The 23,613-nt window shown below is 33.3% G+C and overlaps 1 pseudogene; it reads left to right on the top strand.

Moving 5' to 3' along the window:
- The window catches only part of LOC107647187, a 15,081-nt pseudogene continuing 1,106 nt past the window's right edge, over window positions 9,639–23,613 (top strand).

Raw genomic sequence — 23,613 nt, 5'->3', positions numbered from 1 at the left:
AAACAGTCAGAGCCAGAAATAGAACACCTTGGAGCAGAAACCTTGCTGGCATTGAACGCCAGTCAGGGGTAGAACCTAGGCGTTCAAGGCCTCAACAGAGGCACATACCTGGCGTTGAACACCAGGAAGGAGGTCTCTCAAGGGCATTCAACGCCGAATGAGAGGCACATAGCTGGCATTGAACGCTAGCCAGGAGCAAGAGCTGGGCGTTCAACGCCCACAAGGGGCAGGGAACTCGAATTCCCTAGCCCCTCAGGATCAGTGGATCCCACAGAATCTCCACCTACCCCACCTTCTTCTCTCTCTTACTTTCACTCTTCCCCACATACTCTTCTCTATAAACCATAACCCAATCACATCTATATCACTTCCCAAAACTATCTTTACTCCCACCAACCCCTACCCACTTCAAGTACAAAATTTCCAACCCAATTCCCACCTATTTATTCGAACCCAACCTATCCCACTCCTATAAATGCCTCTTCTTCCTACCATTCATACACACACCATTCATATACTAAAGCCCTTCTTGGCCGAATCCACTATCCCTCTCCATCTCTATTCTCTTCTTCTTCTACTCTTTTCTTCCCTTTTCTTCATATTTTGTTCAAGGACGAGCAAAGCTTTTAAGTTTGGTGTTGGAAAAGCCTTTCTTTTTGCTTTCCATTCACACTTATGGCACCCAAAGTCAGAGAATCCTCTAAAAAGAGGAAAGAAAAAACAGTTGCTTTTACCTCCAAATCTTGGGAGATAGAGAGATTCATCACCAAATCTCATCAAGACCACTTCTATGAAGTAATGGCAAAGAAAAGGGTGATTCATTAAGTCCCCTTTAGGCTAAAAAAGAATGAGTTTCTAGAGATCCGAAGAGAAATTCGGAGGAGAGGTTGGAAAGTCCTAACCAATCCTATCCCAGAAGTTGGGATCTTGATGGTGCAAGAGTTCTATGCTAATGCATGGGTCACTAAAAATCATGATACTTGTGTGAACCCACATCCAAAAAATTGGCATACCATGGTCTGAGAGCGTCTCTTGGATTTCAGCCCGAAAAGTATAAGGTTGGCACTCCATTTGCCACTGATGCAAGAAGACCCACATCCTTACACTAGGAGAATCAATTTTGACCAGAGGCTGGACCAAGTTCTTTCAGATATTTGTGTGGAAGGAGCTCAGTGGAAGAGGGATGCTCAAGGCAAGCCTATCCAACTAAGAAGGCTTGACCTCAAGCCTATAGCTAGAGGATGGTTGGAATTTATCCAATGCTCTATCACCCCTACTAGCAATCGGTCAGAAGTGACCATTGACAGAGCCATCATGATTTATTACATCATGATTGGAAGTGAAGTGGAGGTACATGAGGTAATACCTCAAGAGTTGTACAAGAAAGTTGAAAAGCCTTCCCCCCTTAGCAAGGTTGGCTTTCCCCCACCTTATTTGTCACCTATGTAATTTAGTTAGAATTGTCATAGAATGAGACATTCCTATTGAGGAGGATAAGTCCATCATGAAGAAGAGGATGGAGCAAACTAGAGAGCCAGCACATGGACCACAGCAAGAGCATGTGGAGCTGCCTCAACAAGAAATTTTTGAGATACCTCAAGGGATGCATTTTCCTCTCCAAGGCTATTGGGACCAATTGCACACTTCTCTAGGAGAATTGAGCTCCAACATGGATCAACTAAGGATGGGACATCAAGAGCATTCCACCATCCTCCATGACATAAGACAAGATCAAAGAGCCATGAGGGAAGAACAAAGAGTTATGAGGGAAGAACAACAGAGGTAGGGGCATAACATAGAGGAGATCAAGCACTCTATTGGATCCTTCAGAAGGAGTAGTAGCCGCCATCACTAAGGTGGATTCATTCCTTTTTCTCCCCTGTTGTTCATATTATTTTTCTGTTTTCTATGTATTGTGTTTTATTGTCTGTTTCTAGTACATGATCATCTATCTTTATGTCTTAAAGCTATGAAATATTCTATGCATCTATCACCTTACTTAAAAGAAAAATTATTTTATTAAAAAAGAAAAGTAAGATGCATGAATTTCGAGTTATATTAGAAACAGTTCAATTATGTGATGTGGTGGCATTGCTTTTGTTTTCTAAATGCATGAATAAATAGTGCATATTTGATGTTGGAGTTAAAGAATGTTGGCTCTTGAAATAATGAGGATAAAAGTGAAGTATTATTGGTGATCTGAAAAATCCAAAAAAACTGATTCTTGAAGCAAGAAAAAGCAGCAAAAAGCAAAAAAAAAAATTACGAAAAATAAGAGGCATGCAGAAAAAGAAATAAAAAGCAGAAAAAACCAATAGCTCTTTGAACCAAAAGGCAAGAGCAAGGATCCAAGGCTTTGAGCATCAATGGTTAGGAGGGCCTAAAAGAAATATCTTAGCCTAGGCAGTTCAAATGAGCTGCTTCCCTAACTATATGCTTGTGGTGTGAAGGTGTCAAGTGAAAAGCTTGAGACTGAGCAGTTAAAGTCGTCGTCCAAAGCAAAGAGTGTACTTAAGAACTCTGGAGACCACTGACTGGGGATTCTAGCAAAGCTAAATCACAATCCTAAGGGGTTCACCCAGTTAAAGTGTGTGTGGCATTTATGTATCCAGTGATAATACTGGAAAACAAAGTGCTTAAGGTCACAGCCAAGACTCTAAAGAAGCTGTGTTCAAGAATAAAAAAGAACTTAACTAAGAAAATCAATAGTATCATCTGGATTCTAAGTTCCTAAAAATGCCAACTATTCTGAGCTTCAATGGAAAGTGAGATGCTAAAACCCTTCAGAAGCAAAAAGCTACTAGTCCCTCTCATCTAATTGAAACTGAGCTTCATTGAGAACTCTGAAATTTATTGCATTGTTCTATTTCTTTTTTATCCTACTTTATTTTTGGTTGCTTGGGGACAAGCAACAGTTTAAGTTTGGCGTTCTGATGAGCGGATATTTTATAGGCTTTTTGGCATCATTTTCATATAGTTTTCATTATGTTTTGTCTAAGTTTTATTATGTTTTCATAGGTTTTGTGCAAAATTCACATTTTTGGATTCTACTTTGAGTTTGTGTGTTTTATGATAATTTCAGGTATTTTCTGGCTGAAATTGAGGGGCTTGGACAAAAGTCTGATTTAGAAGCAGAGAAAAGACTACAGATGCTGTCAGGATCTGACCTTCGTACACTTGAAGGAGCTTTTCTGGAGTTACAGAAGTCCAAATAGCACGCTCTCAATGGTTATGGAAAGCTAACATCCAGGGCTTTCCAGAAATATATTATAGTCTATACTTTGCTTTGGAAATGAAGGCCCAAAACTGGTGTTTAACGCCTGCCACCAGTTTTATTCCTGGCGTCCAGCGCCCACAGGAGAGCAGCTGGTGTCCAACGCCCAAAAGGGAGTTCCTAGCCAGCATTCAACGCCCCTAAGGGATACTAGCTTATAGGAAACACTCAAGCTCAGCCTAAACACTCACCAAGTGGGCCCTAGAAGTGGATTTTCGCACTACAAGACTAGTTTATCTTATTTCTGTAATTCCTAGTTAGCAGATTAGTATATATATACAAGAGTTCACCCTTGTTAGAGGACTCTTGCCCACTTTTACTTTCTCCATTGTATTTTCGAACAGCATGAGTCACTAACCTCCTAAGGTTAAGGTTAGGAGCTCTGCTGAGTTTCATGGATCAATAATATTACTGTTTTTATTCAATATGTCTGATTCTATTCTCTTATGCAACCTCGTTCTTCATCTAATGAATTGAGGGTGACCCGAGACAATCACCCTTGTTGTACATGGGTTCCGTGCAATTCCTGACCCGGATAGCGTTGAACTAAAGCTAGAGATTGCATTGCGGATTCCAATAGAACATATGAGCAACTTTGGATATGTGACATATAATCTCGTTGACTGTGGGTGCGTGAGGTTTCTGTGGCGTTAAGGCTAGGGTAAGAGAAGAAGCACTTTCTGATCCGGAAGATCTGCCTTATCTGTGGCACCTTGAGTAGGATCGTAAAGGGGAGTGGATTTCTTAGAGCTTCATCTTCTGCTACAGTGAGAAACTTAGAGGTGACTTGATGAGAGGACATGAGTCACTTCAACGTGGTGGATTGCTGCAGTAGAGGAGATTAACTTAATGAAAGGACATAAGTTAATCACTTACGGCTGCCATTGAAGGAATCAGAAGGTTATTGAAGAAGACAGTAAGAAAAGTTAATCCGGAAGGACAAAGCATCTCCGAAGCCTCAACCATTCTATTACCATTGAATTCCTATTTACCTAGTAACATTCTATTTATCTATTTTATATGTTTTTCGTGACAAACTATAATTTCTATCTGCCTAACTAATATCTGCAAGGTATCCATTGCTTCCTCAAACCAACAATATCTATGGGATCGACCCTCACTCACTTGAGGTATTACTTGGACGACGCGGTATACTTGCCGGTCTATTTGTGCGAATTCTGCAGAGCCAGTTTTGCGCACCAGACATATACATATCATTCTGAAGCTCTGACTGTTAGCTTTCTAACGCTACTAGAATCGCCTCATTTGGACCTCTGTAACTCAAGTTATGATCACTTGAGTATAAAGAGGTTAAGATTGACAACAATTCACAGATTCCCCTTTAGTGGTAAATTTTCTTGAAAATATAACCTGAATCTACAATCTTTTTAAAACAACTCCAATACTTGATTAGTTTTAAAACTCCACTAGAAACATAAGAATTTTTTATTTAAAACTAAGAAAACTAATAAAAATGAAATATAAAAACTAATAAAGATGCCTAGGCATCAATACGCCAGAGACATCGATCCAAATAGACAAACCTAGAGGATGCCTCTCCTCCATCAATGTTGCATGTATTTTTTGACAATGGTGTTGATGAAAAACAAATTTTTCCTGTGTCCTTTGCTTCGTTGTTAGATGAAGAATCGAATAACCTGCGTTTAATTTTTCCAAAGTGGAATCACGATCTTCAGAGCTTGATTGTAGAGGGGTAATATTGAAAATTTAAAAATATAATAAGGGTAATATTGGAATAAAATATTATTAAAGTTTCATTCTCCATCTTTAAAATTTTAGTCATTTGTGTCTCTAATTTCTAGAGGTATTGAAGGGACTGAAATTTTAGAAACGGAGACAAAAATTTTAGTTTCAATCTCTAGCCACCAAACATAATACTAAGTCTCAGTCACAATACCCCTTACCAAACGCTACCTTAGAGAATAAGTATATACAAAAATATTATTTGCACGTGGCCTTTTTACATAACTACAATTTTGATTCAAATTGCACTACATCACAACTTAAGAATATTCGATATTATTTTCTTAATTTTTCTCAAAAGTACGATTGACTTGATTGGATATCCAACTAACTAAGAATCTTAGATGTTCAACTGATTTTCTCATATAAAATTTAGATAAATATCTCAACAATCAAGAATCTTAAATATTCTCGTGACCTTATTAGATAATTTTCTAGTCAAAGCGCAGCTTGAATTAAGAATGTCATATATTCTTTTTTTATTTAACTTTTTAGGACTAGGAATCACCAAATGATCGAGGGTATGAACTCTAAAACCTAAACCACAAGAATGACATTCTCAATTTTTGCAACTGTGTTGACAAATCCTTTTTAGGTTATTTAAAACTGTACCATAGGATGAATATAGCTAAATATAGACAAGTCTCAGAATTACAATAATACAATTTGGTCTAAAATATGAGCGATAAATTACTCAGATTACAATTTGAAGAACAAAAAATTCTTCCAAGACAGAAGATTAGAAAGAGAGTAAACTAAGAGCAAAAGATATAAAATATTTGCAACTCTTTGTTTTTAAAGATTGTTCTTCTTAATTCTTCAAGGTTCTAAATCAGTTTTATATAGGCAAGGATGTCAAAGATCTATTAAAAATTTCTCTTCTGTATCTGTATCTGTCTTCACATTCTTTAAAGTAGTGTAGAAAGTCACATCACTTTTAGCTTGTATCAGAATCTTTTGTCAAGAATGGTAGCTTCCTACTGTATTTTGTTTCCGTTGTGAGAGAAAGTTTTTTCAATCGACTTAACTTATTGAGTATACTTTAATTTTAAATGTTAGAAGCTATAAACACTTTTCTAAAGTAAGTGATTTTTTTTCGCTTTCATAAGTTTTGCAAGTGGAAGTAAGACAGACAATGTTCTAAGGTGCATAGTCTTACTTCTAAGATAGCTAGTTGACTTCTGATGTGATCAATGTTAAGCGAACTCATTTCTAAAGTAGATAACAAACTTCTGAAGTAGTGAACTCGCTCAACTTATATTCTAAAATTGTTTCTCATTTGGTTTTGATTTGTTTAGGTTCAGATGGCACGCACCTAGTTTACTTTAAAATTCTTATTTCATTGACACACCTTTTTGAACAAACGTTAGCGGTATTTATCACTATAAAAAAATTATCTATTCAACCACACTTTTTTTAAGCTACATTTAAAAGAAAGTATTTATCTAAGATGTCAAATCTACTAAATTAAAGTGCTTACTACTTCTAATAGGTAACGAGCTATTAGAATGCTTTGAGTTTTGTTCAAGGTGAGTAACTGTTATAATTATTTTTTTTTTCAATTTTTTTGATTTGTTTATATTGGTTTTGCAGCTGGGTACCATTGTATAATTTTGACTATGTTTACAGTAATTTGTTGTATTTAAATTTCAACTTTATTGACCGGTATATCAAGAAGTATCAGACTAGTCCCTTTTGAGTTTTTACTGAGTTGATAACTTTTTCTCTGCATTCTACCATCACTTAATGTACTTTACTAATGTGAGTTTTGTTTTTCTTATTAGCTTTAAAGATCTTGGCCTTAATGGCAATGGTAGGTATTCAAACCACATATTACTTGAAGTCGAGGTGAAGGACTTCAGAAAGGGTGCACAAGTATAATATTTGAATTCAGACCACATGCTTTAAGTTGAATTCTTCGAATTACTGTAATTTGTGTATCTGGTGAGCTAAGAATTCTGTTCTTGTGAAATGAATGACTAAGTCTTAATATTTGAATATTTCATTTGTCATCACATTGCAGATCAAGTGTAAGATGGGACGATGAGGCTAATATTGTAGAAATTGAATCAACCAAACCCGTGAGGTAGAAAATTACTGAGCCTAAGACTCTGTATCATCCTATGATTGATGATGAAGACATGGAAAGAACACTGTTAAATCAAGAATTGTACAAGGATAGCAAGCTACTAGTTGCTATTATCCAATTTCAGAACTTTGGTAAATTAAGAATTGTATGTATTTGGACATCATTTATTACCAATGTTTTATTTTAATTTAACTTTTTTGCACGAGACAACTATAAGAAATGCTTGATTACAAGTAAAGCAAGTTGATTCTGTCTAGTTGGGGTAAAACATGCATCTTTTTTACCCTTATCAAGAACTTCTTTTGGACATTTCATTAAGAGAAAGGGGAGCAGTGACAAATCTGGAGTGAGTGCTAGCTAAAAAGACTGTGACATCACTGAGTAAAGGAAAAGATTTTCCATTCAATGCCTCAAACTAATGTTTTTTCACAGTGATCAAATAAAAGCCACTCTCTAATTTCATTATGATCTTGTGCTATTCTCATTTTCATTGTATCATGTTGTATGTTGTCTTCAACTTGCTAAATTCCATTGTATAATAGGTATATATCTTTCACTTTATATTTTCTTATATTAGTGATTGGTATTTGATACCTGCAGAATATGAATTCTATACTCTGATTTTTTGAAATTGTTGATTTCCATTATTGTTTGGTGCATTGCTTACATTGTTGTTGCAATTCTCGATTCCTTTCATGCTGTTAATTGTCTTTCAGCTTCCTAAGCTTCAGAGAGGTCAGGGTAGATTGCTCAGAATTCGAATTATACAAAATCGTTATGGGTTATTATGCACAATTTGTTATAAAGTCCTGCTGGCAGTGGCAAGATAATTTAGTGTATCATCTCATTTGTGTATTTTTTGTCCGCAGTGGATTGTTTGGTAAATAATGCTGGAATTGGTTTGGGTGATAAATACCCTATTGTTAGTAAAATTCGGGCTATTTGGAGTGAAGATGGAAAATGCTATATTCAGCAATTAATTTCTTTTTTTTTGTCTATTTATTCCACAATTAGTATAATGATCATATATATTTTAGTATTTCAACTCAGTTTGTGATCTTACTATTTTGGTTTAGTTAATTTCTATTTACACTTTTTTTGTGTATCTTTAGAAGAATTTTTTTGTCTAAACTTCTTAGAAGTGCAAATAATTTTGCAGCAGTTCCGCTGGAAATGAACAAGGGAATGATCACTGATACAATTGTTAAGGCCAAGAGTTTTCTTGATGATGATGAAGATCAGCATGAAAAAGATGTGTTCAAGAAGAATCTGAGGGCGCTTGAGAACATTTTTTAGTCATTATGCCAAAATTGGAAGATTAACAATTTTCTGCTTGTTAAGCTCTTTTCGGATACAGAGTGTAGATTTTACATTTTAATTGATATGTGATATAAATTTTATGTGACTTAAATTATCTTATGTTATATTTTGATTGTTAATTACTTCTTAAGATTATGTCTTTGAATTATGTAAGGATAATTTTTATTATTTAAAGAAATTATTTAGTATAATTATGTGTTTAATTTTATTTTATAATATTTAATTCATTTAATTAAAAATATAAAATTATATATGTAATAATATTACTAAATATTATGTTGTATAAAAAATTATATATATATATATATATATACCCAAAAAATTTAAAAAAAAATAATGAGGGACCTAAGGCTACATTTTTATAGAGTAGCTATGGTATATAATGTGGCTACGCTTTAAAGGTGATGCAGTAATAAGGAAAAGTGTAGCCTATTCTAGTAACAATTAGTGCTGAAAAGCGTAGCCTTTGATCCTAAACAGCATCACTTAAAAAGCGCACCTTATTTTCAAAGGCCAGAAGCGTAGCCTTTGATACAGAAAAACATAACATTTAAGAATAGACAACCCTAATATAGACATCCCCCGCAAAAGCATCTCCAAAATCTAAAAAACATAGCCTTTACCTAAGGCATCATTTTTTTAATTTTTGACTACACTTTTTAAGTATATCTGAATGGGTGTTTTTCTTGTAGTGTATTTTCTTTTTTCTTCTTAAGAATCAAATTTTACTTAAATTGTTCGAGAATAAAATACAAAAAATATGAAGGACGGATTCATGAAAGCAAGGTTAGATGATATGTCTAGTAAAATATTTCACTAGGCATGGAAGTGAAGTTGAATAAGATACCTAGTCATCCAATCTGTCGCTTCCATATACATATGAGATCTCAAACTCTTAAATAGGAGGATTTTTTGTATACTCTTCGAAGGAATTTTTTTTCTTTATTAATTGTTGTTTAGGAATAGAACACTTGCTAAATTAGTAGTATATGATGACAATGGCATGTGTATATTCAAACGAAAATTATTAAAGATCCCATCACTTCTCATGTCTTCGTGAGACTCGAGTGCAATAATATATTCTAGTTGTTTGATTTCCTAAGGCTTTTTATTTGCCCCATTGGCACCAATTAAAAAATGACACCACAATTCTAATTCCTAATTAATCTACACATATTTAGCTAGAACCCCCACAAATATCTCATCACACTTCTATTCAAACTCTTGAACATTCCTTGTTATATATTTTATCATCATTCTTCAACTAATTAATCAAAGCAGACAACAATCCATATTTGCCATTACCAATATCTTAAATGGGGTTTTTCATTGATTATCCTAAACTCTTGCTTAACTGGTTAACCCCCACAATTAAGTACAAGGATATCAGATCCATTATTAGCAATAATAATAATGATAATCCCCGAGAAGACGAAGAAGAAGAGGAGGAGGAATTGACATTAATGAAGAAGACATGGAAGGAGAGCAAGGCAATGTGGGCTGTGGCATTCCCAGCCATATTCACAAGATTTTCAACGTTTGGGATCAATATAATTAGCCAAGCATTTATTGGTCATGTTGGATCAAAGGAACTAGCTGCCTTTGCACTTGTATTCACTATTGTCGTTAGGTTTGCCAATGGCATTCTGGTAAATATTCACAAAATTTCCACTCTTCATTCCTTTTTTCTTTTTCTTTTTTTTTTATCAATATAATAGATTTAATTAACTTTTAGCTAGCTATCATTAATTTAAAACCTGTTAACTGGAATGCAAAACGAAAAGGTAAATTTTATGAATAGTTTTCTAATCAATACGTAGTTAACAATCACATTTTAATTCTCTTGTAACTCTTTGTTTTTATACCATACATTGTTTATATTTGAACTGAATGTTTATCACTGGATTTTATTTTATTAAAAATCACTTGATTAGTTCAAGTAAAATTTTTTTTAATTCGGGTGTGTATAAGTTTGAGCTTTGTGGGCAACGATTTGTTTCTTTTTGCCCTGACATTTCAAAAGCTTTATTTCAATAGTATGAGCTGACAAATTTTGGGCCGCCAGACTAGTTGTTAGAGTTTAGTGTATGCAAACAAACTTGTTAAAACCAACGAATTGACAATCAACAGTAGTTCAAATGGCATATATCCCCTTTTCTAAACGGAAGATTTTGAATTTGAGCCTCCTCTAATATAACTTAACCAAAAGGAAGAACCAATAAATTTATTGTAAAGTTCACTAAAAATGAGTTTTTATTGAGTTTGAATTTTAAATATTTTTTTTTTATCTGAGTTTCAAATGTTCTTAATTTTAAAAGTTTTATATATTTTTCTGTATTGATTATTAAATGTTGTCTACAATGTTGATTCTCAAAATTTTTTTTAATAAAATGATATTTATTTGTAAATATAATAATTAAAGTTATTGAATTATTTGATATATTTAACTAATAAATAGTGTTGGATATGTGAATTGATAGTTAGGAATGGCGAGTGCACTGTCAACACTTTGTGGACAAGCATACGGTGCAAAACAATACAGCAGAATGGGACTCTTTCTGCAAAAATCATGGATACTTCTCTTTTTAACAGCACTCATACTTGTTCCCATCTTCATCTTCACCACCCCAATCTTGATTCTCTTGCGCCAAGACCAAACCATTGCGCGACTAGCCGGCACCATTTCGCTCTTCTCAATCCCCGTCGTGTCCTGTTTCATACGCTACTGTCTTGGCTTTTGACGGTGAAGTTGAAGCTGGGGATTCTTGGCGCAATGAGTTCAACATGTTTGGCGTATTGGATTCCCAACATTGGTCAAGTTGTCTACATTACCTGTGGTTGGTGCCCGGAGACATGGAAGGGATTCTCTTTCTTGGCATTCAGAGATCTATGGCCTGTTGCTAAGATTTCTCTTTCTTCTGGTGCTATGTTGTGGTGAGCCTTCTACCTTTCTCTTCCTTCAACTTCAACTCCTCTTTATATTGTTAAACAAAAATATTATTTTTTACATTAAAATTAAAATCAATTACCGTACTAAAATCAGTTACTATTATAAATTTTTATATAAATTGACATGTAGTTTAACTTATTTTTAATATGTATTTTATATTTTAATACATATTGTTTGGGGGGTTTCTGCGTGTGTAATATATGTTTCATTAATGAGATTGATTTTTTGGTATTGGGCCTGCTTGGTTGGACTTGGATAGAAAATTACTTGGATGTGTAGCCCAACTGTAAATAAAATACATAATCAATAATATTTGTACTGATAAGAGAGTGAAAATCACTCTCTTAACTTAATTGATATAATTAATTACTTTCTATAACTATCTTCTCTCATTTAATTATACTAAAAGTCAATTTTAAATTTAATATAAACTAAATCTCAAAAAATTCTCCTTCATTATTAGATTCAAAATTCTATAACTTTTTTTTCAAATACAAATTTTAAATTCTGATATTTTTAATCCTAAAAAAAATCTCAAATTGCCTTAATACATTTTATAAAAAATAAAAAAATCTTAAATTTGATTAGTCTCTATTTATTGAAAATCAAAAATTTCTAAAATTATTAGTTTTTGACCTACAAAATAAAATAATAAATAATAAATTAGCACTAATTCATTGATTATAAATATTATGTGTTTAAAATTAAAGATGTTATACATATAAAATTATGAATATTAAATTAAAAAATTTTAACAACTTCTACTATACAACTCATATTTTACATATAGACTATTAGAAAATAAAAAATAAAGAATGAAAAATAAACAAAAATTAAAAATAAATTTTTAAAAGTAATTATTAACCCATCATATTAAAATCAATAAATAAGCATACATATGAATATTAAATAAAAAAATTAAAATAATTAAAATCATGATCCATTTTAAGTGCACATATGAGATAATTTGAAGAATACAATAATACACATAGTTTAAAATTTGGTAATATTAATTATAAAGATTTATTAATTATGGACATCATATATATGAAATTATAGATGTTATTAATATGAAATTATGGATGTTATGTGTATGAAATTATGGATGTTATGAGTAAATTTATCAATTGAATATATTATTTTAAGGATTTGGCATTTTTTTTTAATTCAATTATGGTAAAATTTAAAAACATTGTGTTAACTTGATAGTTACTTATGCAATAACTAAAAAATGATATGTGTGTGGATGTAATAACTAATAAACATTAATTTAATTTTTTGATGTTAGTTGCATGTAATTGTTGATGTTATGTATATAAACTTATGAATAGCATAATCACGAAACTATAAATGATATCTCATACCTCATCAAAGATAGTATGATTTTTCATACTATAAAAAATTACTTGACTGTGAACAATCTCATCGAGTGAGTCTATTTGTTGTTCAACTTCTTCAACTCCTACCGACATAGGCACTGTCCTAAGATCGAATTCAAATGCCATACTATCAAAAAAAAAAAAATTACAATTCACTATAAGAAAAACGTTGAGTACCGTTGGATTTACCGTCGAAAAATATAAAAAAATCTGACGATAAGTTTATTATCGTCGGATTTACCGTTAGAAACAATCGGATGATATAAACCTCACCGGTAAAAGTTTACAGTCGATGATAATTACCGCCATATTCTACAACGGAATATAGTTAGTATGAAAATGGATCGTGTTGGACGTTACCGTCGAAAATTTTCGACGGTAACATTGGCGCCACATTGTTCATTTTCCCGCTATATTACTAACGGATTCATCCGACGGTAATGCCGACAGAAATGGTTTTTTGAAATTTTTTTAAAATAACGTTACCGTTGGAAAATTTTGACGATAATTCCTACGGTAGCATTTTCATTTTTTAAAATTATCTTTTTCCATCTATCTCTAGTGTACCCTGATAATTAACAATAAAAATAGTGCTTCCAACCTGATGTGAAGTATAAAAAATATAAATTACAAATACTGAATGATGGTAACTAAAAATATCTGAAACAGTGCCAACTATTTTACATTTATAGAACTATGTTCACAGTCACTGAAATATATATTACAAATACAATTAGGGTTTTAAAGAAATACATATTACAGAACTATGTTTACATTAACCCTAATCAGATTCATCATCTTCTTCTTCTGGTTCACCATCCTCTTCTTCTAATGTAGTTTCCTAATTATCATCGAACTCGTTTTCCTCTTCTTTGTCGCCATCGACCCCATCGTCTTCTTGAAGATCGTCGTCCTTTGCTGGAAGTTAGTCAGTATCTAGTCTGAGGTCAATGATGTTATCATCCATAATAGCAGACCTAAGGGAGATTGGCTCACCGGTATCAAACACTGTTTTCGAAGGAGTTGGATCATCAATTTGGTAAGGTTTCTAACCCTCTATCATATCATCAGACTCGATGCGACCTTTTGGCTTAATCTTAACCACAACCACCCAATTAGACTTACATGAACCCCGATAAAGCAAATAGTATACCTATCATGTATTTTGAGGTAGTATAAAAGAATCGTAGTGCCTATATTTCCTAGTTATATTAACTTCAGTGATATCATAGTCCTTGTGCTTTCGTGTTTCTTATCGCAAACTCGAATCATACCATTCACATTTAAACATGCGCACCTTGTACGTAGTGTAACAGAAATACTGTAATTCAATTAGTATGTTACTCATTGCAATATTTACAAAGACTTAAACAACTCACATGAGGTAGGATGAAATTTGGTCACAGTTAAGCAACACATGTAGATGTGTGGTATCGACCTCCATCTGCTTTAACTAGTAGTCACCGCTCGCATCTATTGTATCTCCTTCCGACAAAAAGATTCGGTATATTGTTGCACTTGATGAGGATTCTCGCCTCTCATCATTTCTTACAATCTTTCTTCTACGCGACTAAACATGAGACTAAAAATAGAAAAGCAAAATGCAGAAGTTTCCTTAACTATGAATGTTTCGCAGATGCTACCCTCAATCCAAACTCTGTTCTTCACGGTGCCCTTGAATGAATCAATCATCCTCTCAATGGATACATCCATCGAAATTAGACCGGCCCACATAGTATTTCTATGGTAGATGGATTGCTAAATGTATGTTCCATAACGTCAAAAAATGATGGAAGCAATATCCTCTCTAGCTTACAAAGTATGATGGGAATATTCTTATCATGATTGTGAGGTCATTAATGCTAAGTTTCGTAGCACATAACTCCCTAAATAACTCCCTTATTTCTGTGAGGGATTTCCAAATGTTGGTTAGAAGTTCTTTGAACGCGATCGGAAGCAAAGACTCCATGATTACATGATAGTCATGACCATTCAACCCAGCAAGCCTAACCTGTGACACGTTTATACACATGTCCAAATTAGAGGTGTAACCATCAGAAAATCTTAATCCTCTAATTTACCTACAACTACAAACATTTTGCATCTGCTCCTTCGTTAAAGAGAACACCACATTTGGTTTAACCCACCACCTGTTATCAAGTCTCTTTAAGTTTAGATCTGGCCGCCAGCAAATGTCCATCAAATCTAACCTAGCCTTATCGTTGTCCTATGTTCGCTCAACGTCTATTACTATATGCATGATGTTATCAAACACGTTTTTTTAATGTTCATCACATCAAGACAATATCGAACCAAGTTGTCTTTCCAATAAGACAAATTCCAAAATATACTCTGTTTAGTCCAATTATGCTCCCTGCCATATCCCGGAGGTCTCAGACCTACCCCATTATCGATGATCTGTGGGATTCTTCTGACACGCTACCAAACTTGCCTACTATAAAACTTCATAAGTGCCTCTTCTTGTTCAGTTTTTTTTTTAACGAGTCTTCATTGCGCTGAAACAGATGATCCATGTCAAGAAATCTTTGATGGCAATCAAAGCACGAATTCTTACCGCAATTCGTCAACCAAAATGCCTTTGTATCCTCCATACAAATGAGACATACCATTCTACCCTGAGCGGATCAACCTGACAACATGCCGTATGCAAGAAAGTCGTTAATGGTCTACATTAACGCAGCCTGCAGTTGGAAATTTGTCTTCGTCGAGATATCATACATTTGTACACCATGTATCCACAACTCTTGTAACTCATCTACCAAGGACTACAAGAAGGCATCTAATTTTGCCTCTAGATTGCTGGGACCAGGTATGATGCAAGTTAGAAATATGTATGGGTCCTTCATACACATTTCGAGACTCAGGTTATAAGGTCTCACGACTATGGGTCAACAAGAGCACACGTTACAAAAATTGAAATTTGATGCGAACTCGTCAGAGCACAAAGCTAGTCTAACATTCTTGGGCTCGCTCGCAAATGTAGGATAGACCCGATCAAAATGCTTCCAAGTTTCTCCGTGTGACAGATGCATCATGATACCATTGTCTCTCTTGTTACTACTATGCCAGGTCATGTGAAGGGCCGAACTCATCGATGTATACAATTGCTTCAACTTAGGAATTAAAGGCAAGTAGGGCATCCGTTTAAGTGGATTTAATCGATGTTTACCAATCTGTTTTCTCTTGACTTGGAACCTCGGTGATCTACAAAATTTGTATTCATTAAGGCCTGCATCCGTCTTAGTACAACATACAATCATTCAAACAACAATCAATTTTCACCGCATTTAGGCCTAGTTTTTAAACTAGCTTCTTTGTTTTGTAGTAGTTTCGGGGGATGCCACATTATCCTATAGGTACCAATTTGTTGCAAATGGTGGCCCACTTATCAAAAGACTCTTGGATATTATTTGACTTCGACTTAATACTCATCCTTCTAACACACACAGACAACTCCCAATTAACGGATCCCTCGTACAAAGGTTTCGCAACAGCTTCTAACAGATGATGAAATCTCTTTGCTTCTGGCTTAGGCTCTTCTTTAGCCTCTTCCAATTCTGTAACACTTGTTGTATCACACATCATCTTGTTGTATCTCTCTTGGTTAGCTTCCCAAGTCATTTCATCCATGTTTAGGTCTCTCACCACCCGAACTCTCGTTGATTGGCAACTGGACCTATTCAAATTAGAGGCAGACCGGTTATTCCCTTGATCTTCCACTTCTCTGTGTTTCGTCCACATTCAATACCCATCCTTGAACCCGTTATGGTAGAGGTAAAGCGTTATGTCCGTAGGTCCTAACCGCTTAGCAGTCGACACTTTTGACATGGATACCTAGAAATCCCTTCAGACATAAATGGTTCTATGCTGGAAACATGTGTGACAAACGCGTCAACCGCCTCAAAGAAATCGGGTTTTAAACCCCCGGCCATCGTTATTCCTCTCATAAATCTATAGACGATGACTTGGAATCATATCAAAACACACATCCTAGAATTCAACGAACAACAGAAATCATTAACTTTTTTAGAAATTTTGGCAGAGTATCCCCTATAATTAGAATCTCCCGCCGAACACCGTTATTATTTCTGACAAACCAAACACATTTTAAATAATTTAAACGATAATTTGGCAGAATTTCTCCTTAATTCAGCGACATCCATCAAACCATTACAACAATTTTTATATAGGAAACAGCTGCAAGCGTAAATCAATAATATACAGGAATTCAATAAAACATCAAATCCTAACCATTCTAGTGCACAATCCCTTATAACTCCACAATTTTCCAGCAAACAAAGGTTTCGAGAAGGCGTCACTACGCGACCTTCTCCCACTTTCTTCCTAAAACTCTATCCTAGGAAAAGGAAGTCTAACATAAAATTTAAACAATTAATTATATTCAGAGATAGAAAACCAACCTGGAATATTACTGCACAAACAACAAAAAAAGAAAACTCCAACTGAGCTCAAAGAAAATAGCATCTTCCTAATAAAAAGGATTACTTATGAAATTCACAAGATGAAACTAATTCGAAAACTAATTTCAAAGAATAGGTAAAACTCATTATTCTAATCAATTAAAACCTAATTCTTAATCCAACCAAACTAATAAGAGACATGACAAATTTTATTTTTACTTACATTAAATTAACACAACTACCCTAATAACATACTTCATTAAGTAAATTTAACCACTAATTTAATAACAACCCTAATAAAATGTTAAACTCACAAAGTAACATGAAAAAATATAATAACCATACTAACAAACCAATTTAATGATAGTGGCTTTAGTCTTTCTTTAATATCGTGGTGACAGAAGCAGTGGTGACGGTGACGTGAGCAGCAACTGCGGCAGAGGATGTGATGGAGACAGCAGTAGCAATAGATTTGACGAGCACGTGCAACGGCGGTGACAGCGGGTGCTTCAGGTGCGGTGGCGACGTCGGCAACAAGCTCCAGCGGTGGCCACGTGACTGTTGCCCTCGGAGTTGTGAGCAGACGATGAGAGAGAGAGAGAGAGAGAACGGCGTCGAACAAATGAGGGGGACAGGCTTTGCATTTGAATTTAGCGCTAAATTTACCGTCAGATTGATCCGACGGTTATGTCTTTCGTGTGCCTAAAATGCAACGTTTCACTAAACAACATTACCGTCGGATCTACCTGCTGATAAATCCGACAGTAGTGAGCGCGCCAAAATTTCTTTATTTTTCTCCTCAAAATATTACCGTCAACGTTATCGTCAGTACAACATTCCGACGGTAATATTTTAAAGTGATGAATTTATCGCCAAACCCGACGAAAAACTCGCCACTAATATCCAACGGTAAATTCGATGGTACTCAACATTTTTCTTGTAGTGGTTAATTGTGAATTATTTGGCTTAATCCACCCGAAATAAGACTCAAAAAGCTTCAAGAGTATAGCATGCACGTATTGGTTCAATTTATAAAGCACCCTCAATTACAAATCTTATTTCTCTGCCTCTCTGACTAATTGATGCATCAAGCTTTCAATTGCTTCAACCGTGCCTTATTATGCCAATGATAAAATTTCACATTTGATTTTTTTTTCTTGTGAATGAGGTGGAATGAGGTGAATCAATGAAAAGGTGACTGGTTACAAAATAAAATAAATTAAATTAAAATTAATGTCAATTAAAGAATATTATTATGATTAGTCTTTAGTGTAATAATAAATACGAAAATTAAATTATATTAGATATCATTAATATGTGATACATTACGTCCTAATAATTAGGGATATACTATGATTAATATGTGGGAAGAATGAAATCTGTGATAAGTTGTGTGATAAGAGAGTGTGATAAAAATTCAATATATATAATGATGGTATAAATAAACTCAATTTTGAAAAGTTATGGCTGATTATGATTGAAATATTTTGGTTCCTATACATTTTTACACTTCTTTTGTGTTTGTGTGTTTTTTTTTATCACTCTTTGTGTCTATTTCTATCCTATCGTTCTAAACATTTTCTAAGTATTTAACCGGAGTTACTCATGAAAATGTGTATAAAGAGCGTTCCAAAATTAAAAGTTTTGTTATTTACAACAAATAAAAATATAATTAATAGACCTAACATAATTAGTATCTAATTCAAACTCGTTGAAAATATAGTAAAAAAATTTTCGTCCCTAAAAAAATCTCATGATCATCAGCAATTTGCTCCTTGAAAAAGCACCTGCTTTAAATATTTGACAACAGCAAAAGGTACAGATATATAATAATTCTACATTAATTATAGAATACACTTAAAGTGTGGGGCAATCATGACTTAAAAAATGAGAAAATGTCCATTGAATATTACAGAAATAAATCACATTTTCATTTTTGTCTTCTCAAAAATACATGTGACTACGTATATTGAAGATGATATATTTAAGGTTAGAATATAAAATTGAGTATATAAGTAGATTTGGTAGTATTGTAAATTAAAAGAAAGTAAATGTGTGGGAAAGAATAATCGAAGGCATGCATGCTAACTTAAATTATGGTACAATTTACAGTCTCGAGCTGTGGTACAACACAATATTAGTTCTTTTGACAGGTAGCGTGGAAAATGCAGAGGTTGAAATCGATGCTTTATCCATATGGTAATATTTCATTTGCATTTTCACTTTACTACTTCAACATTTTTCCTTCTTATGTATTGACAATAGATTATAACTTGTCCAACTAAATATATTAAAGTTTATTATTTTCAGCCTCAACATCAATGGATGGGAAATGATGATTTCTCTTGGTTTCATGGCTGCAGCCAGGTAATATCATGCATTCAATATGTTATAAACACACAGAGAGAAAAAAATGTGTTTTATCTGATACAACGGTTGATACATATATATACTGATAATAACTACTATAATTACTAATAACTCTACTAAACATTTATCTACTATACTAATCTTCCACTACATACCAACTATATTAACTTAATCTACTAACCATATATTATATTCTAATATCTCTCTCAAATTCAAGTGAAAACTAAGCAGATCGTCTGGAGTTTGGATAATAAATTTCAAAAATTAGTAGGATTATGAGCTTTGGTAAAAATATCAGTTGTCCAGTCCATAGCCCCAATAGCGATTAGACGAATAGCACCAATGAGAAGTTATTGTCATACAAAATGATAGTCATTTTCAATGTGTTCGGTGCGCTCATGAAAGACATCATTATGGGCAATCTGAATCACTTCTATTATCACAATAGAGATCAGTAGAAGAAGGCTAAGTAGCTCTTAAATCTTCAAAAAGCCAATGAATTACAATGATTTCAACAAAAGTGTTAGCCAAAGTACGATATTTTACTTCTATACTTGATCAAACGGTAAAAGTTTATTTCTTGGCACGCCAGGAGATTATAGAGTCATCAAGGAACAAAAAATAACTAGTAGCAGAATGGTAATCAGTGGGATCACCTGGCCAATCATTTTTGAAATATGCTTGAAGGATTAAAGAAGATTGAGCGAAAAAATGAAGACCCTAAAACATAGTACCTTTGATATAGCAAAGAATTCGAAGAACAACACCATAATAAGTAGTCCGTGGTGCTCATAAAAATTGGCTAACAACACGAACAATATAGGCAATATCTAGTTGAGTAACAGGTAGGTAGACAAGTCCACCAACCAACTGTATATAGAGAGTGAGATTATCCAAAGTAGTTCTATCCATAGGAGTAAAGCGAGCATTAGGCTTAAGAGGAGTAGATTTTGTGTGACTATCAATTATCCCAACCCTAGCAAGAAGATTAGATGCATACTTTGCTTGAGAAAGATAGATGTCATCAATTGACGAGATAACTTCAAGATCAAGAAAATAACTAAGAGATCTAAGGTCGCTCATCTCAAAGTGGTGGTGAAGACTTGCTTTAAGATCAATGATACCATCAACGTCATCCCCAGTAATGATCATGTTATCAACATGTAATAGCAGAAGAACAACACCCCTGTCACTCTTGCAAATGAAAAGAGCATTCTCATGAGGACTGCAAGTGAAATCGAAATTGCAGATAGTATTGCTAAACTTTTCAAACTATTCTCGAGGAGCTTGCTTAAGACTATAGAGTGCCTTGCGAATTAGACAAACATTGTTAGCAGAACAAGAATATCCCAAAAGAGATTTTATGTACACCTTCTTGTTCAAGTCATCCTTGAGAAAAACACTTTTCACATCCATCTAACTTAGAGACGATTTGCAAATGGCAGCAGTTGCAAGAAAAGATCGAACAGATGTGAGTCAAAGAATAGGAGCAAAAGTCTCTTCAAAATCGATACTATACTCTTGAGTGCATCCTTGAGCAACTAAACAAGCTTTATATTGATCAATAGAGCTGTCAGAGTGAGTCTTGATTTGTATAACCTTATGCTGCCCACAACTTCCTGATCAGAAGGAGGATCAACTAAGTCCCAAGTGTGTGCTTTATCTAATGTCTAATTTTTTTTTTTTTTTTTTTTTGCATTGCTTGTTGCCAATTTGAATTTGTAGAGGCTTCTTTGTATGACCTAGGTCCATGAATGTGAAGGATAGTAACAAAACAATGATAATTAAGAAGACGTGTAGGTGGATTTCATACCCTAGTACCACAAGTGGACGTAGGAGGAAGGACTATAGGAGCAAGATCATTGTTCGAGTTTGGATCATCAGGAACAGTAAAGCGTGCAAGAATAGGAGGCTCAGGAGGTGAACTTGTTACAATGCCTATATTATCATAACTAGAAAAACGATCAACAATAGAATTAATAAAAAAATGTGAATGGGTAAGAGAAATGGATTGAAAGGAGGACAAATTAAAAAATATGTGATGTTCTCAAAATACAACATGACGTGATATGCAAATTTTGGTGAGAAATAGGATCCCAACAACGATAACCAAGATTCAGTGCCATAATCAAGGAAACAACATTTATAGGCGAATCTGAGGTTCAAGTTTATTATGTTCATGAGATTGAAGGAGAACAAAATAGAGACACAACCAAAGTATTATAAAAATGCTCAAAAGGAGTAATATTATCTAAAACAGAGAAAGTAAGGCGATTGATTATGAAAATTAAATAATATTTTGACAGAAGATCAATCAAACATAATTTTATAGATTTTTTTATTTGAAAACAAACCACGCATGCATTTTGTAAGTTTTGAAAATATAAAAACAAAAAGAAATTAATAAATAAAAACAAAATGAAAATAAAAAATATTTTGCAAATTTTGCAAAAATTTAGGATTCTCAAAATTAATATATATAATAAAAGTATTTTAGTCATTTTCTATAATAGGGTATTGTAGTCATTTTCTATAAAAAAAATATTAATTTAGACCAGTTCAAGATTTAATTCACCATTTGATCAATTTGTCTAGCCTAATTTTGATAAAAATAACATAATTTAATCGATTATATGTGTTAAATTTTAATTATTAAAAAAAATCTTTATAAAAAGACGTTTTTAGCGTCTTTATCTGAGTGGCTTCTTATCCTAAAATAATTGTAACGTAATTGAACTCCTCCAAATCATTAAATCATTTTAAAATTTGATATTATGTCAAGCATAGAAAGTATACATCTAACAAAGCTAATATATTATTGAAGTGTTCGAGTATCAAATGAGCTTGGAAGAGGGAGCTCGAAAGGTGCAAAATTTTCTATTGTGGTGACGGTGCTTACGTCATTCACCATTGGGTTTCTTCTGTTCATATTTTTCCTATTCTTTCGGGAAAGACTTGCTTACATATTTACATCAAATGAAGATGTGGCAGCTGCAGTTGGAGATTTGTCACCTTTCTTGGCAATCTCTATATTGCTAAACAGCGTTCAACCTGTACTCTCAGGTATTATTTTTAGTATTTCATATGTTTCATATTCATACTAAATTGAAAATTTGTAACATGAAATAATTTATCAAAACTATGCTTTATGTACATATGGACCAGCTCATATTCAGATATGAACAATACGAGGTACTGATATTTTAATATACACTTAATGTTAAATAAGATAGGGGAAAAAATGTGATTTAAGAGAAAGAAAAATTTAGGTATACTGGAATAATGGAATTTTAATTACTTATCATTTTGGTTTATATGATAATTTTGTACCAAAACATGTCTGCAGATATTGTACATTCGTATTTACAATTTTATGTTTTATTTTATTTTTAATATTTTTATTTTAAGATTCCATCAAAGGAACACAATGTAGAGTTGCTTTAGATATTAAAAAAAGATCACACAGTTTAAGAAAATTCAGAAAGTATTATTTTAGACCTTAAAAAGACGACCTAAGAAAAATTTAAAAAAGTATTATTTTAAGTGTCAGAAAAAGACCATTCTAAATAAACTTAGACAAACGTTGTTTTAGGTATCGTAAAAGGAATGAAAAAAATAGTTACTTTAGATATTAAAATAGAATACAATTCAAGAACACTTAAAAAGCATTATTTTAGACAACAGAAAGACAACCTAAAAAAATTTTAAAAAGGTGTTATTTTAAGTGTCAGAAAAAGACAATCTCAAATAAATTTAAATAAGTATTAATTTAAGTATTAGAAAAGATAATACTTCATGCATGTTCTCATGTTAACTAATTGGTACATGAACAACCACCAATCAAATCAAAACACATTACACCTTTAAATTACCCACCTAAATTTTAATATTAGAATAACCATCCACACACCTAGTGAAATGAACATTCGATATATTCATTGTTCACATTATTTAGTATTTTCATTATCTACCTATACTTTTCCTAACTAAAAAGACAACTCGAGAAAATCTTGTAATAAAGTGGT

This window comes from Arachis ipaensis, chromosome B06, assembly GCF_000816755.2.
Source record: "Arachis ipaensis cultivar K30076 chromosome B06, Araip1.1, whole genome shotgun sequence".
Taxonomy (NCBI): domain Eukaryota; kingdom Viridiplantae; phylum Streptophyta; class Magnoliopsida; order Fabales; family Fabaceae; genus Arachis; species Arachis ipaensis.
The sequence above is the reverse complement of the archived record's forward strand: the minus strand, read 5'-3'. Positions and strand labels throughout refer to the sequence as shown.